The following is a 12,637-nucleotide window of genomic DNA, read 5'->3' as shown; positions in this document are numbered from 1 at the left end:
GTTGAGACCAAATCGCAGAAGAGGAACCGTTCACTTGGCAGCGTGGATGGTTGTGTACAACCACGTGTACAACCAAATCTATCCTTCCTGCCATTCAGACAGAATGCAGCATGTTTTGGAGTAACTTCCCAGGGAGGGGGAGGAACAGATGTTTGAACCAGAAGCGTATGTGACAGTTGGGAGAGACAGCGTGGAAACGCACAGTTGAAAGGAGAAGTCTGATGGGAGTGTGATGACAGCAGCAGGACTCCAGTGACAAGGAGTGGGAAGGAGAACAAGCGGGGAGGAGTGTTACTTTGAAAGCTGAGCAAAGAGCACAAGAAGATGTGTCAGAAAAGCGTCAGGGAAAGGAAGAGAGGAAATGTGAGAGCAGAGACAGGCTTCGGGATCTGTCTGCAAGCACGTGTGACCTGTTGCCTGACAAACAGAGAAAGGAAGGCCTTTTATTCCTCTGCTGCCTTCAACCAAGTTAACTCTTCTTGCAGCCCAGCTAGCTGGCCAGCTCTGGTGGAGCACCCCAAGCACCCAGCTAGCATGTGTGCGAGGTGAAGCTGCCTATGATGCTCCAGAGCACTGAGGTCAGGGGGTACCGTGTGGCAGGGACTGCAGCAGAGATGCCTGGCCCATTCTGCCCAGCACCTTTGCAGGGTAGCACAGTAGCTGCACGCCTTGGGGTGTCTGGATGCTGCAAGAGGAGGAGGAGCCGTGGCAATCTCACAACAGGCTTCCCCTCTGCAACTGTGCAGTGATTGCAAGGGCAGGATGCATGAGGAGAGAGGAGTGAGCGCGTGTTCCTCCTGCAGCAGGGAGGGACCTCTCCGGCAGCGCCTTACCCTGGTGATATAAATCACAGCTCTGCAGTGACCGGTTTTACCTTAGTTCAGCAGATGTGCAAGGCACACTGGGAGCAGGCCACTGGAGTGCAAAGCCCCTGACGCTACAGATCCTCTAAGCAGGGGGAGGGGGGACTGAAACTTCTCCCACTGAGGCATTTACAAATTGCAGTTTTGCAGACCCCTTCCTGCGCTCGGATTCACCAGTGACCCCCTGGTACGCCTTGGGAGATGCAAACTGGCTGGTTCTGCTTTGTGTCCTCTTGTAGGGAGGGGAGGATTTCTCAAAGTATGGGGCGAGTCTTGAAATGCGTTAACAAAGTGATTGTCAGGCAGACGCCAGCCACGGCTGGCTACGCCAGGAGCTGGGATCTGTCACTGGATGTTGCACGGCTGGTGACTCTCTCTCCCTTTCATAGAAACACTGGCATTCATTTCTTGCTGTGAAATCCCAGCAAATTAGGGGACAGGCAACGTCCCCTTGTGTGGGTGTGCGAGGACAAAGGCTGCACCAGGGTTAGGGAGGCAGGTCAGCGTGGGCTGTGTCTGACAGCTCCGGGGGAGAGGGGCCTGTGAGCAGTATGGGCTGTGTAGGGTCGAGGCTCAGCCAGCAGTGCATCTGTTCCTTTATTTGTTTTAAGGAGGAAACGGATGGGGAGACTCTTTCCTCTTCATTAGTTTGTGTACTGTTGGATGGAATGACTCGTGCCACAGCAATGCGGTGGCATCCAGTGGTGTGTACTCCTGGTGCAGGCCATCCCGGGAGGGCTGCAGCAGAGCCTGGGGTAACCCCAGCCCTGTGGTGAGCACCCCGCGGTGGGTGATAGCCCTTAGTCCTCTTGGTTGCACCATCTCAGAGATATGGTGAAGGGAGGAAGGAGAGCTTGGCATCTCCCCTGATCTGCCGTGGTCAGGAGCAGCTTCTGACAAAAGCAAGGGGTTTGGGACCTATTGCAGTCACTAAACTAGTGGAAAAGCAGCTTCCTGGGGCCAGACATGCCAGTTCTCTCTCCCAGCCAGTGCTTGTGGAATCCTTGACCCACCTCTGGCTCCTTGTTGCCGAGCCAGCCCTTGTAGGCCCACGTGCCACTCTGTGATCGCATGGGATGTCTTGCGGGGGAGAATTGCCTTCCCTGATGACAACGAGCAAGTTCTCCTTGGCTGATCCCACTATTTGCTGACCTGCTCCTGAGCTCCCATGTGGGCTGGGGGCTCTGCTGAGTGCATCCCCGTGGCTGGGGACCATGTAGGGACAGTTTCTGAGACATCCCACCCAGCAGCTGTGACCAGTTCAGGAGGTGGAGCCCGTTGGGAAGTGCCCTTGGCCAAGACACGGTGGCAGTGTGTTGAGTGCCGTTGGAGAAACAGCTTGACGAAGGTGTGAGAAGCTGTAGGATGTGCCTTCCTCCCCAGGAGCGGAGATGGCAGGTGTGTGGCAAGGGAGGAAGGTGTGGGTAGCATAAAAGTGCAGGCAAAGTGAAGGCGATGTCGGGAGTGTAAAGGTGATGTAGACCCCTCTGGTGCCTGTGTTCATTGACTCAGCTGCAAGACCCTTCTCGGATCTGGTCCAAGGGGAGCAGCCGTGGGTGGTTCTCACTGATCAGTGCTTCCAAAGCCTTCCACCTATGCAGTGGCTTGGGGACAGTGTGACTTGTACTGGCTGTTCTTCCCTCTGAGGCTGTGGTGTGGGGTCTCATGGAGAGGGGCAGAAGGGGGCCTGCAGCCGGCCAGGGTGGCTTCAGCAGGGAGCGGCACGGAGGAGCAGGCACCTTGGTGTTTGCACCCAGGAGCGATGAACTTCGCAGCAGGATGGGGCTGAGCATCCCCCAGACGCTTGGCTTTGTGTCGTGGAATGACACCTTTCTTTCTGTTCACTTGCACAGGATCTTGGCCTTTAACTTCAGCAAGAGTCAGGATCAGACCCAAGGTGTATTTTCTAAAGTTACTCATGCAGCTACTGAAATTAAAATCTCACAAGTGAAGACCTGTCTTCCCTGCAGTCTAAATCAGAACAGCACAGCCGCCTTTAGTCTCTGGAGATAGTTTAAAAACCTTCTCAAGGTCTGTGCTCCTCATGGAAAAAATAATTCAGACGATACTCGCCACATCTGACAGTTGCCAGCCTTTGTTCAATATGGTAGGGGCACCGTGCACCGAATTAATCAGGGATTCAACTCCATGCTGCCTTATACCTGGGACGCGGTGCAGTGCCAAACCTGGAAAAGATGCCGAAGTGTCCCTGGGAAAGCAGGCTGCCAGAGAACACGGGTGATTTCTGCCTCGGCCCTCCCAGCCCGGGCTTGCGGAGAAGGTTTCCTTAGGACCAGCAGCCCGAGTTCCTCTGGCTCTCGCTGCAGCCGCGCTCCGCATGGAGCAGAGCCGTATATCACCCGGCATTTTATGCGTGCCTGGGAAAGGGAGCCTGGATCCCCTTCCTGCACAGAGAGCTGACAGACCAGGGGCCAACGCACAGCCCTCGACGTTTTTTTATTTACTATAAACGCCTCAAATGAAGGCTGGGGGATTTTTTTCATTTACCATGTCACTGTATGGAACCAATCACTATAAATTTAAATAGAGAGCTGGTAGGAGCACACTTACCTTTTATATAATAATTGTGCGAGTGCCGCTGCTGAACTGCTATTAGGATTATTCAGACCTTCTCACATTTCATTGTAAAACATTAGGCTGCAAGAGGTACTGTAAGGGTGTGATTATCCAAAGAGGGTAAGTAGTAGTGAGCGTTGTCGGCCAGAATTACTACAACAGGAGAGAAATGCTGAGTAGCTGGGAGCAGAGGAAGCTGGGGAGCAGAGTCTGCCATTCAGAAATACAGCGGTCTCTGTGTGGAGAAATCCTGCCTGATTTCTATCTGGATCTGCTCGGGCTTGACAAGTTTTTTTCTTAAATTGTCATCGGGCACGATTCAAATCCTCGGCTGAGCATAGGTGTGAGCCCCCACGCTCCTCTGTGGGAACCATAGCACGGTGTACCAGTCATGCTGGCACTCGAGCCATGCTGCAAAATCCTGCCAGTGTGGCCATGCCGGCACGGGGCATCGGGAAGTTGCGCTCCTCCTTTGATGGGATCGACTGGTAAGGACCTGTGGTTGATCCAGCTGTGCTGGCAGAGGAGGTCTTCTGAGAGGTGAGGGCTGGAAGGGGCCACCGGCTGCTGCGCTGGTGGAAGGGGTGACTTCTTCTGTCCCTGCTGCATATGCAGTCCCCGCTCCTTCTGAGCGGTGCAGAAGTGCTGGGAGACTGGTCAGATGGGTGATAGCTGGTCTAGAGTTGCAGACCTGACAGGACCAGGGACCCAGGCTGGTGGAGACCAGGCAGGGCTCGATGCACTGAAGCTAACTGGTGACTGGAGAGTCACTGCTCTCCTGCTCTAAACAGAGCCGAAGGCTACACCATACAGAGAAAGGGTGTGGTGCTGGAAGGGTGCTTAGCCAGCCTGCTTTAGGCATTTGCCATCGTACAGCACCACCTCAGTAAGGACAAAGCATCTGCAACTTTTTCTAGGAGGCAGGAACAAAATACCAGTGCTGTACACACACTCCACCGCTGCCTTGATTTTTCACCTGTGATTGAGATTTTAATTTTGCATCCCATATGATTTTTCTGTTGTAACACACGCCTCTCGGCTGTCACTGCAACAATGCCTTTTCTTGGCAGGGAAGGCAGATCTGAAAGGAAGCTCTTGAGCACTAACTGTGTAAGTTCCTCAAATGATGGCTGTGTTTCTCCCCCTCATTCCACCCGTTTTCAAATAATTTTCATGCTGGGAATAAATCTGAGTGCATAACAATCACATTCAGCATATGATAACCAGACACAATTGTATATATACAAGCAGTCATGTGGAAAACAAGCGAGCTGATGGAAGGACAGAAAGAGCACAAGGCAACCCAGAGACCACAGCCACCATGTTCACAGTAAGACCAACTAACTTTCCCATTCCTTATAATTACACTTCCCTGCCTCCCCCCCCCCCCCCCCCCCCAGGAAAACAGGATTCTGAAAGTCATCTTTAGTTACCCAATTTTTACCTTTTCCATTTATGCAGTGGTGGGAGAAAAACCATCTCCCACCAACCAATATACTATGGGCCAATTATACTTAAGCAACACAAAACCGAATTCTGTCCTGAATTTAATCTGTGAAATTCCAGTGAATTCAGTGGGGTTCTGTAACTGGAAGTCAGGATCTGGACACCAGTTTATAAACTAAAGAACAGCAAGGACTGTGCAGGGTCTAAGCTATTTGGATATTTTTAAATGCCAGCTACACTGGGCAGCTGCTAATACCCTGAAAATGTGCTGTCTCTGATGATACGGCGAGGAAGTTTGGCAGCTTTTTGATTTTTATTTTGTTTTAATCTTTTCAGTATGTTTGCTTTTTGTGACTGAAGCTGTTTTTCTTTGAAAGGAGTCTCCTTCTAGTTGGAGAAGGCACAAAGCTGAGACATTTTGGGAGAATTTTATCAAATGCCTTTGTGTGGATATGAGAAGTTGTAATTTTTTTTAAAAAAAGGTCAACGGACCGCAGTGGAATCTGATGATAGGTATACAATACAGTAATCTCAATAGACAATGTATTTTAAACTTGAAATGGGTTAACAAACCTAAAATAAAACTGAAATAGTTGCAAATTTTGGGGGGGAAGTTCACCTTCCTTTAACTGTAAAGCAATTTTTATTGTATGTGTGTATACGTATGTGTGCCTCTATAAAGAATATGTGCATCTCTATAGAATATGTGCACATATAAATGATACAATTTTAAAAACAGTTTCACTGTAAATTTATTTGCTATTCACTCATTGTAATGTTGCTACAGTCCTATGCAAAACAGGGATTAGATTTGTTAACAAAGCAGATGTTCAATGCGTGTAAAGCAAGAAGAATTTGGGAGCACTTGGCAGAAGCCTACACCATTTATTATTAAATTTCCTCCCAAATAACTTGTTCCTTCCACATCATCAAGGACAGGTGTAAGCACATGGCGGTAGCCACCTGACCGGGATACCCAGTCACAGTCCATGCCTCTCTTACCCTTTTCAGTCATGTAAAGATATTTGTGTAAGTCACAACTGCGCGTTGCAATACTCCCTCTCCTTCATTGCTTCATCATCCTGCTGACTCCTTTACCTCCCTGCTGAGTGTAGTACCTCCACGGACTAGCAGCAGGTTTGAGCCTCATCTGCTTCAGTCTGTGCCCTGGTGTCTTAGCTCAGATCCACCCTCACTGCTGGGCGTTGCTGGGCATTGACCTGGACGTTTGGTCTTTCACAAAATCTCACCCCCAGCCTCTGGTAGCTCAGGCACCACTGGCAGTTTGGCCCATGCCAGGACAGGAGAACTGCCTGGGGTGGACCTAGCTGCCCTGGCGGGGTCTGAGCTCCAGGTCTGTCTCTGGGACTTGAGACAGTCACTTTAAAAGCGGGTTGGTGTGCCTACAGGAGCTGCTGTCTTCCCTTGAGTACAGCGTAGCTGCGTACAAAGCGCAGTGACTGAAAACGTTCCTGCCCTCTTGATCATTTAATTGGTGGCATTTAGTTAATTGTGTATATTCTCTTTTACTGGAATTAAATCCAGAATTATGCAACTGATGGATTTTCCAAAAGCAGAGAGTCACTGAAGCCTGCTGCTGCAGGAGAGCTTACCTGAGCCAGCCAACAAGTTCCAGTTGTTGGAGCTGCTGTTTGCTGTCTGTTGCTATGGTGAAGCGATAGCACCAAACCGATACCAAAAAGGAAACGGTATTTTCTGAACAGATTTATGAGAAGAAAAAACATATAGGGGACAGAGAGGTCATGGGGGAGTGTGGGGAAGACTTAAAGGACTTTGAGGTCTTTCCTGCACCGGTGTTTCTCATTCCCTTCTTAACTAGAAGGTCCCCCTAAGCCTTTGAAGACAATCCAAGAATCAGCTTGTGCAGTGTCACCCTGGTGGGTTTTTTTTACAACCAATTAAATGTTCTCCTAAACTGTAAATACTTGTAACTTCAATCTGCATTTCCCCCCCCCCCCCCGCTTTTTGGGAGCCTATATGCATATGGGCGATGTATTAATTTCCTAGCTTTGCAGTGGCTTTTGGAGATCTTGTGCCTCAGCAGTGTAGTGCAGGTCACAAATCAAGAAAAACTGCTTCACTCTCTGCCTTTGCAGGACCTATATTGTTTATGTCTTTTCTGACAATGAGATTTTTAACCCCTCTTAAAGCCATGTTGTGCTAGCAGCGTGTTTCCCCACCGGGCTGCAATCACCCAACGCTCTCCTTGTTTTCCTACACCCAGACCTTCAACCTACTTCAGATGCCAGCCAGAGCAGCTGGTCTGCACAATTGCTCCCGCAGCTGATCGCCCCGGCAGCCTGGCCAGGCAGGGAAGAGACCGAGCGCTCGGTTCACAGTTCCTGCAGAGAAAACTTGTTCCTCCTTCTCTCTAGCCAACGACTTTGTACGTCACTGCCCGTCTCAACAGTGACACCGGCATCTGGCGACAGGCAGCCTGTCTTTAAAACTTACATACCATGGCCAGACCCAAAGCTTCATTCAGAAACATGTTGTGAGATAGCGCAGCACCGAGATTATGCCTCGTGCAGAACATTCACCTCTTTTCTTCATTTGAACGTGAGTGGTTTTAATATATCCTCTTGCCTGTATGGTGTGGGCTGCCCCAGTCTTGTTTTGAAGTGTGGACGGTGGCAGGATGGCCAAAGGGAAAAGGATACACACTTGTGTTCAGATACTGCTGAGCACAGGGCAGGGGTATTCATAGTTTTGGAAACGGTTATTTGATGATCTGAAAGCAACTCTGACTGTAGTAAAATTTCAGGACTGTGAAATAAGTATCCAGTGGCAGCTCTCTTGTCCCAGCGCCAGCTTTTCTGATTGCTTCTGTTAGTGTCACTTCAGTGGTGTCTGAACTACACCTTAGCTGTATCATCACCAGCTTCTTCCTAATGTGAGGTCATGCCTCCCTTTATATCTAGTCCTTTGCCGGACTGCTGTTGGGTTGTAATTGCATTGGATTCCTAATAGAGTTTCTTGGTCTGCTGTCACAGCGTGATTGCAAGAACTTGTGTTGCATTGAATGTGGTCTTGATTACTTGCCAATTAAAGTGCAAGGAAAACACTTACAATCTTCTCCTTTAAAATTACATCTAGATTCCATCTCCTCTGAAGGCTATGGGAAACTTGTGGAGGTTGTTTCCAGTTGTTCTGTCTTCCTTACTTTTAGTATGTGGCTTGGTGAGGTAGGTAGATAAATGCTTTTTTTTTCTCTTTTTTTTTTCTTCTTCAGTGCCTCAGTTTTTTGGAGTGTGGTTCTTCGCATGCAAAACGGGAGCAGAAATGCCCTTCTGAAGTTGAATTTTGCCCACTGCCCGTAAGCCAGGTTGCTTGGGGCTTGCAAGGTTTGGGGTAGTGCCTCTAAAAACGAAGATACATGGAAGCAGATGGTCCTGTGGTAGCTGAGCATGGAAGAAGACGCCTGAAGAAAGTGTGTTGTGGCAGGAAGGATGTGTTAGATGAGGGAGCAGAGACGAGCCGGGAATGTAAGGAGGCAGCATGCAGGGGGCACGCAGTTTCCAGGAGTCTGGTAGCGTAGGAGGTGCTATACCGTGGTGGCAAATCTCTTGGAGCAGGTGTGCAGGGGCAAACTGCCTGCCTGCCACCCCCTGGGCAGCTTGGCAGTGTGTGCTGGGAAAGAGCCAGGGCTGAGGTGTGAGGGGAAGGAAAAACAGGAGGGGGAGAAGGGAGAGTAAGGAAGAAAAAAGCCAAGAGGAGCGGGGATGATGTGACAAGAAGCAGGGGGCACCCACCTGTGAAGGTAACCATGAGTTTCTGTTTATCTTGCCTGTGGTTATACTGCAAGGAGGTTTTGAACTGCTGCCTAATATGACTGTCAATTATTTTAACTTGTATTTCTCACCTCAGTCCCCATGAAGTGCATTTGACAATAATTAATTTTGTGTGTGCAACTGGGAGCGTATCCTGCTCCTGCAGAGGTGTCAGCTTAATGGGATACTGCTACATGGGATAACAGGCTGTGCCATCCCATTAGGGGATTTGGGAGGTCACCTGTTCATCTGGACTAATATTTTAATCATTGGAACATTAGGATTCCCGTAGTTGAATTGGGATCAGATTAACCTCTGTCTCTCTGAACTTGCATGCTGGCAAGCTCCTTAAACACCATTGCTAATTTTATTTTCTGCTTTCAGCGTGTATTTAAGATAACTCTTTTTGTTTCGTAGGTTAAAGAGGAAATATTCTCACTGGCTGAGATCCCAGTGAGCAATTACAAATATTTTACTACAGTTACAGGACTTGGAAATCAGCCTCAGGCCCTGGGCATCAGAAAATCCATGTGTGGAAATCCCACATATTGTAAAACTGGGAGAGTTTCATATGGGGAGATTCCTCCTCAGCTTTACTGAAGTCAAACTCCTGATTTTAAAAAGAACAAAAAGAAAAGGAAAAAAAAAAAAGCTGTAGTAAATCAAACCTCTGCAAACAGCTTTCAACTAGGCTGGCTAGAGAAGGGTTAATTGAGACTCTTCGTCTCTATTGCATGTTAACACAGAGGGTCAGTGATGGGAGAAGCTAGGTCCAAACTGAAGGCTTTTGAAACAGCCCCCTAACTAGCCTAATGAATGTGCTGTTGAGATGAACAGGTCATTTAACACTTTTCACGTCGCTATTGTCCACCCAACATTAAATGTCAACTCTGTCACTCTGATAGGCTGGTTCTGCTTAAAAAGGTTTCCTGGCTTTGTTAGATTCTTAGGAGGGATTTCCCCCCGCCCTTATTCCTAATTGCTGGCAGAACCCTACGGATGTATTTATATCAGCCTTTTCATTCGGGTCAAGTCTTCACTGGAGAATTTTGCCGGTGGGTAAGGGTTCTGCAGAGATGCAATCCAGACAGAAGTGGAAGCGCCAAATGCAGTTGTAATTATACTGCTTAAACTGCAGCTTGCCGACCACAATGGAATAACTGGCTTTGCTAAGGGCAGGATGGTTTGACACGCCGCTGTGAGGAACATGATGATGCTCCGGGATGGCTGTGTCTGTGCTGGGACCGTTTCGCAGAGCCGGTGTGCTGGAGGTCAGCTGCCTGCGGACCCTCCGAGCCCGGTGCGGTCCCAGCCTCCGGGCAGGGCTGTGAGTGGGGCTGGTGGAAGGGACCCTGCTGCTGTTGCCTGCCTTGTGGCTAACCCCTCGCAGCAGGAGTGGGTGGCCCCTCGTGGTGCTTCTACCAGGGCCTTGAGCACATCTTCAGCATGCTGACATTGGATGTCCAGGTTGCTTGATAAAACATTTAATGGGAACAGAGTTGCATACCTGATAGAACTGAATATTTACCAGAAATGTTTTCCTGAACTTCCTTACCCTGTGAACAGCAAGTGTGTTTCTTTTTGGGAGACTTCTATTTTGGGAGACCTCAGAAAATCACTTCTTAGCTCAGGAGGACAGTGGGCAGATGGCCCCAGGCTCTCCAGTGAGATTTCTTGATGCCTTCTAGTACAGGAGGCATCCTTGCCTTAAACAGACTCCCCAGTGCAGTGGTCAGGAGCACAGCAACATGGGTGCTCCTAATTTAACCACACAGTCATGGGCTCAATGTATTCCAGAGCTGGGTAAAGGGCAAAAGGACTGATGCTGTACTGGTATCCAACACCTCATTGCAATTATTGGCCACCACAGCCTTTCCTGGCCTTCTGACACCTGCATCAGCTGGTGGATAGAAAGGTGGAAACTCAGCTATCAGCACTGGAAAATAAAAGCTGATGGGGTGATATAGCACATCTCCAAGCATGTATGCTGCAGACTAGAACAACTTTGGTGCCTATTCCCAGCGATGCTGCCAAATCTGAGCTCAAGCAGCTCCTCAGTAAGGGAACTGCTTTGGCAATGCACTGTGTGTTTGAGCTGCCCCTCCAACATGGGAACCAGGTAACTGTGTCGTTATGATCGTACATGTTTGGGAAGCTTTTCAGACACAGTAGCTCATTTTGGGGATATCATTGCATCGAGGGCCCTAGTAATTTTTCTGTGACTGGCGTGTTTCTAATTTACCGAGATTCTTTGAAATTTCAGTGTGTGCATTCATACCAGCCTCCTCCTAGCTATTACTAGGTGACGCCACCCATGATCAAGGTAGCCAATATGACGAGCACAATGTGCTCTGACCAATATTGGGCAAACCCAGTAAGGACACAACACCAGTTCAAATCAACTGTTTGGCTGAAATCATCCCAACTGTGGAGCAAATTCCCAGTGAAACTAGCAAGAGCTCAAGTACAAGTTAACTTTAATGTTCTGTTAATACGACATTAACTTCCTACATCAAGACAGTCTGGATTCAGACTGGGAAGCTTGTTAAAGGTCTTGAGGACTAATAATTTACACACAGTTTTTTGTCCTCCAGGATCCCTCTGAGGCGTTCATGGTCTCACCGATGGGAATGAGATGGTCAAGGTATGTTGTGAGCATGACTGAATTGTATGAGCTGTGGAGCTAATCAGTGGTGGTGAGGATGTAGTTTCCTTACTACACCCATCACACGGTGTTCCACAAACATCGGTTATTGCTCTGGTCCTTTTCAGCACTTCAGATTTTTGAACAGCTTAAATACATGGTGGGCCTTGTTCTGCTGACACATCTGGAGCAGGACAGAGCTGTGAGAAGGCCAACTGCACCAAGCTGTCACTAGCATTGAGATGAGAACTGGCTGTTGACTGAAGAACAGAACTTACTCTGGACCTCAGACCATTCTAGGGAGCAGGAGGCAGCATTTTATTTCTAACCGTTGATGACTTTCCTGAATTTAAAGTGTGTTTATGTAATCTATTGATTTGTTGGAGGACTCCTTGGTGACTCCAGATTATTTCACACCAGTCTCCCTGTTCTATCATCTCTAGCTGAAGAGGACATATCGTTCCGTCTTGGCAGATAATGACATGGCCTCAGCTGTTTGTATCTCTGCTGGTTCCTGGAAGCACCAACATGATGTACATGGGCCAGAAGCCTTTAGCGTTTGGTGACTCCAGCTGGGACAGGACTTTGCAGTCAGTCTTCTTAGCAGTCAGCTACTGCAAGTATTGGAAGCTATCTGCTTGCTATGGGACCTTCAACCGCATTTTGTGCCTCAGTCCTCATTTCAAGACATTGCCCAGCCTGAGTCCTTGCTGTGTGATGCAGGGTATGGCTGACAGTTGCTTAAAAACTTAATGTGTGTTTGCAAAATAAATCTCGCCTGTAGCGGTCATGGTGGGGATCAGGTCAGAGCTTTCTGAATGGAAGGTACAAGCCTATGCATGGAGCTCTGCTAGCATCATTGCAGGCCTTGCTGCCTTCTGTGCCAAGAGCGAGGCATCCTGAAATTTCTTTTAGTTTTGCTTTTTTTTCCCTCATGCTTCCTATAGCATAAATACACAGTAATCTGTAATATTAAAACAAACAAGCAAAAACCCTAAAATCTGCCCAACTCACGCTTCTTAGGAGTGTGTCCCTGCTCCTGGCTGCACACTTCTGCACCCTCCTTCGCCTCAGCTCTGGTACTTGCTTGACTCCTTGGCACACTGGTTCAGTTGGCTAATCCAGCAGAAGCCTAACCCAGCAGAAAAAGGAGGACAAATTTTGGGCTTCATTTGTTTGGTTTTTGTGAGGTTAGTGAGCTTCCTTGGCTCCCGGAGGGGTCAGGTGAAGGCCAGAGCTGGCGTGTAGGAGGCAGTGGGACTCTGGTTGCAGCAAAAAGGTTAGATTTGCTCAGCCAACTTTCTAGGCTGTTTTCA

At 48.7% G+C, this 12,637-nt stretch overlaps 1 long non-coding RNA gene across 1 annotated transcript; it reads left to right on the top strand.

Annotated features, from left to right (window-relative positions):
• The first annotated feature begins 7,322 nt into the window (after window positions 1-7,322).
• LOC119157374 lies at window positions 7,323-12,161 on the top strand. Its single transcript, XR_005107506.1, has 4 exons — window positions 7,323-7,466; window positions 8,140-8,667; window positions 11,272-11,321; window positions 11,765-12,161. It is a non-coding gene; the product is annotated as an uncharacterized LOC119157374 (long non-coding RNA).
• The last annotated feature ends 476 nt before the right edge of the window (window positions 12,162-12,637 follow it).

The sequence above is a fragment of the Falco rusticolus genome, chromosome 14, assembly GCF_015220075.1.
Source record: "Falco rusticolus isolate bFalRus1 chromosome 14, bFalRus1.pri, whole genome shotgun sequence".
In the NCBI taxonomy this organism is placed as follows: domain Eukaryota; kingdom Metazoa; phylum Chordata; class Aves; order Falconiformes; family Falconidae; genus Falco; species Falco rusticolus.
Note: the sequence above shows the minus strand (reverse complement) of the source record. Positions and strands in the feature narration are given on the sequence as shown.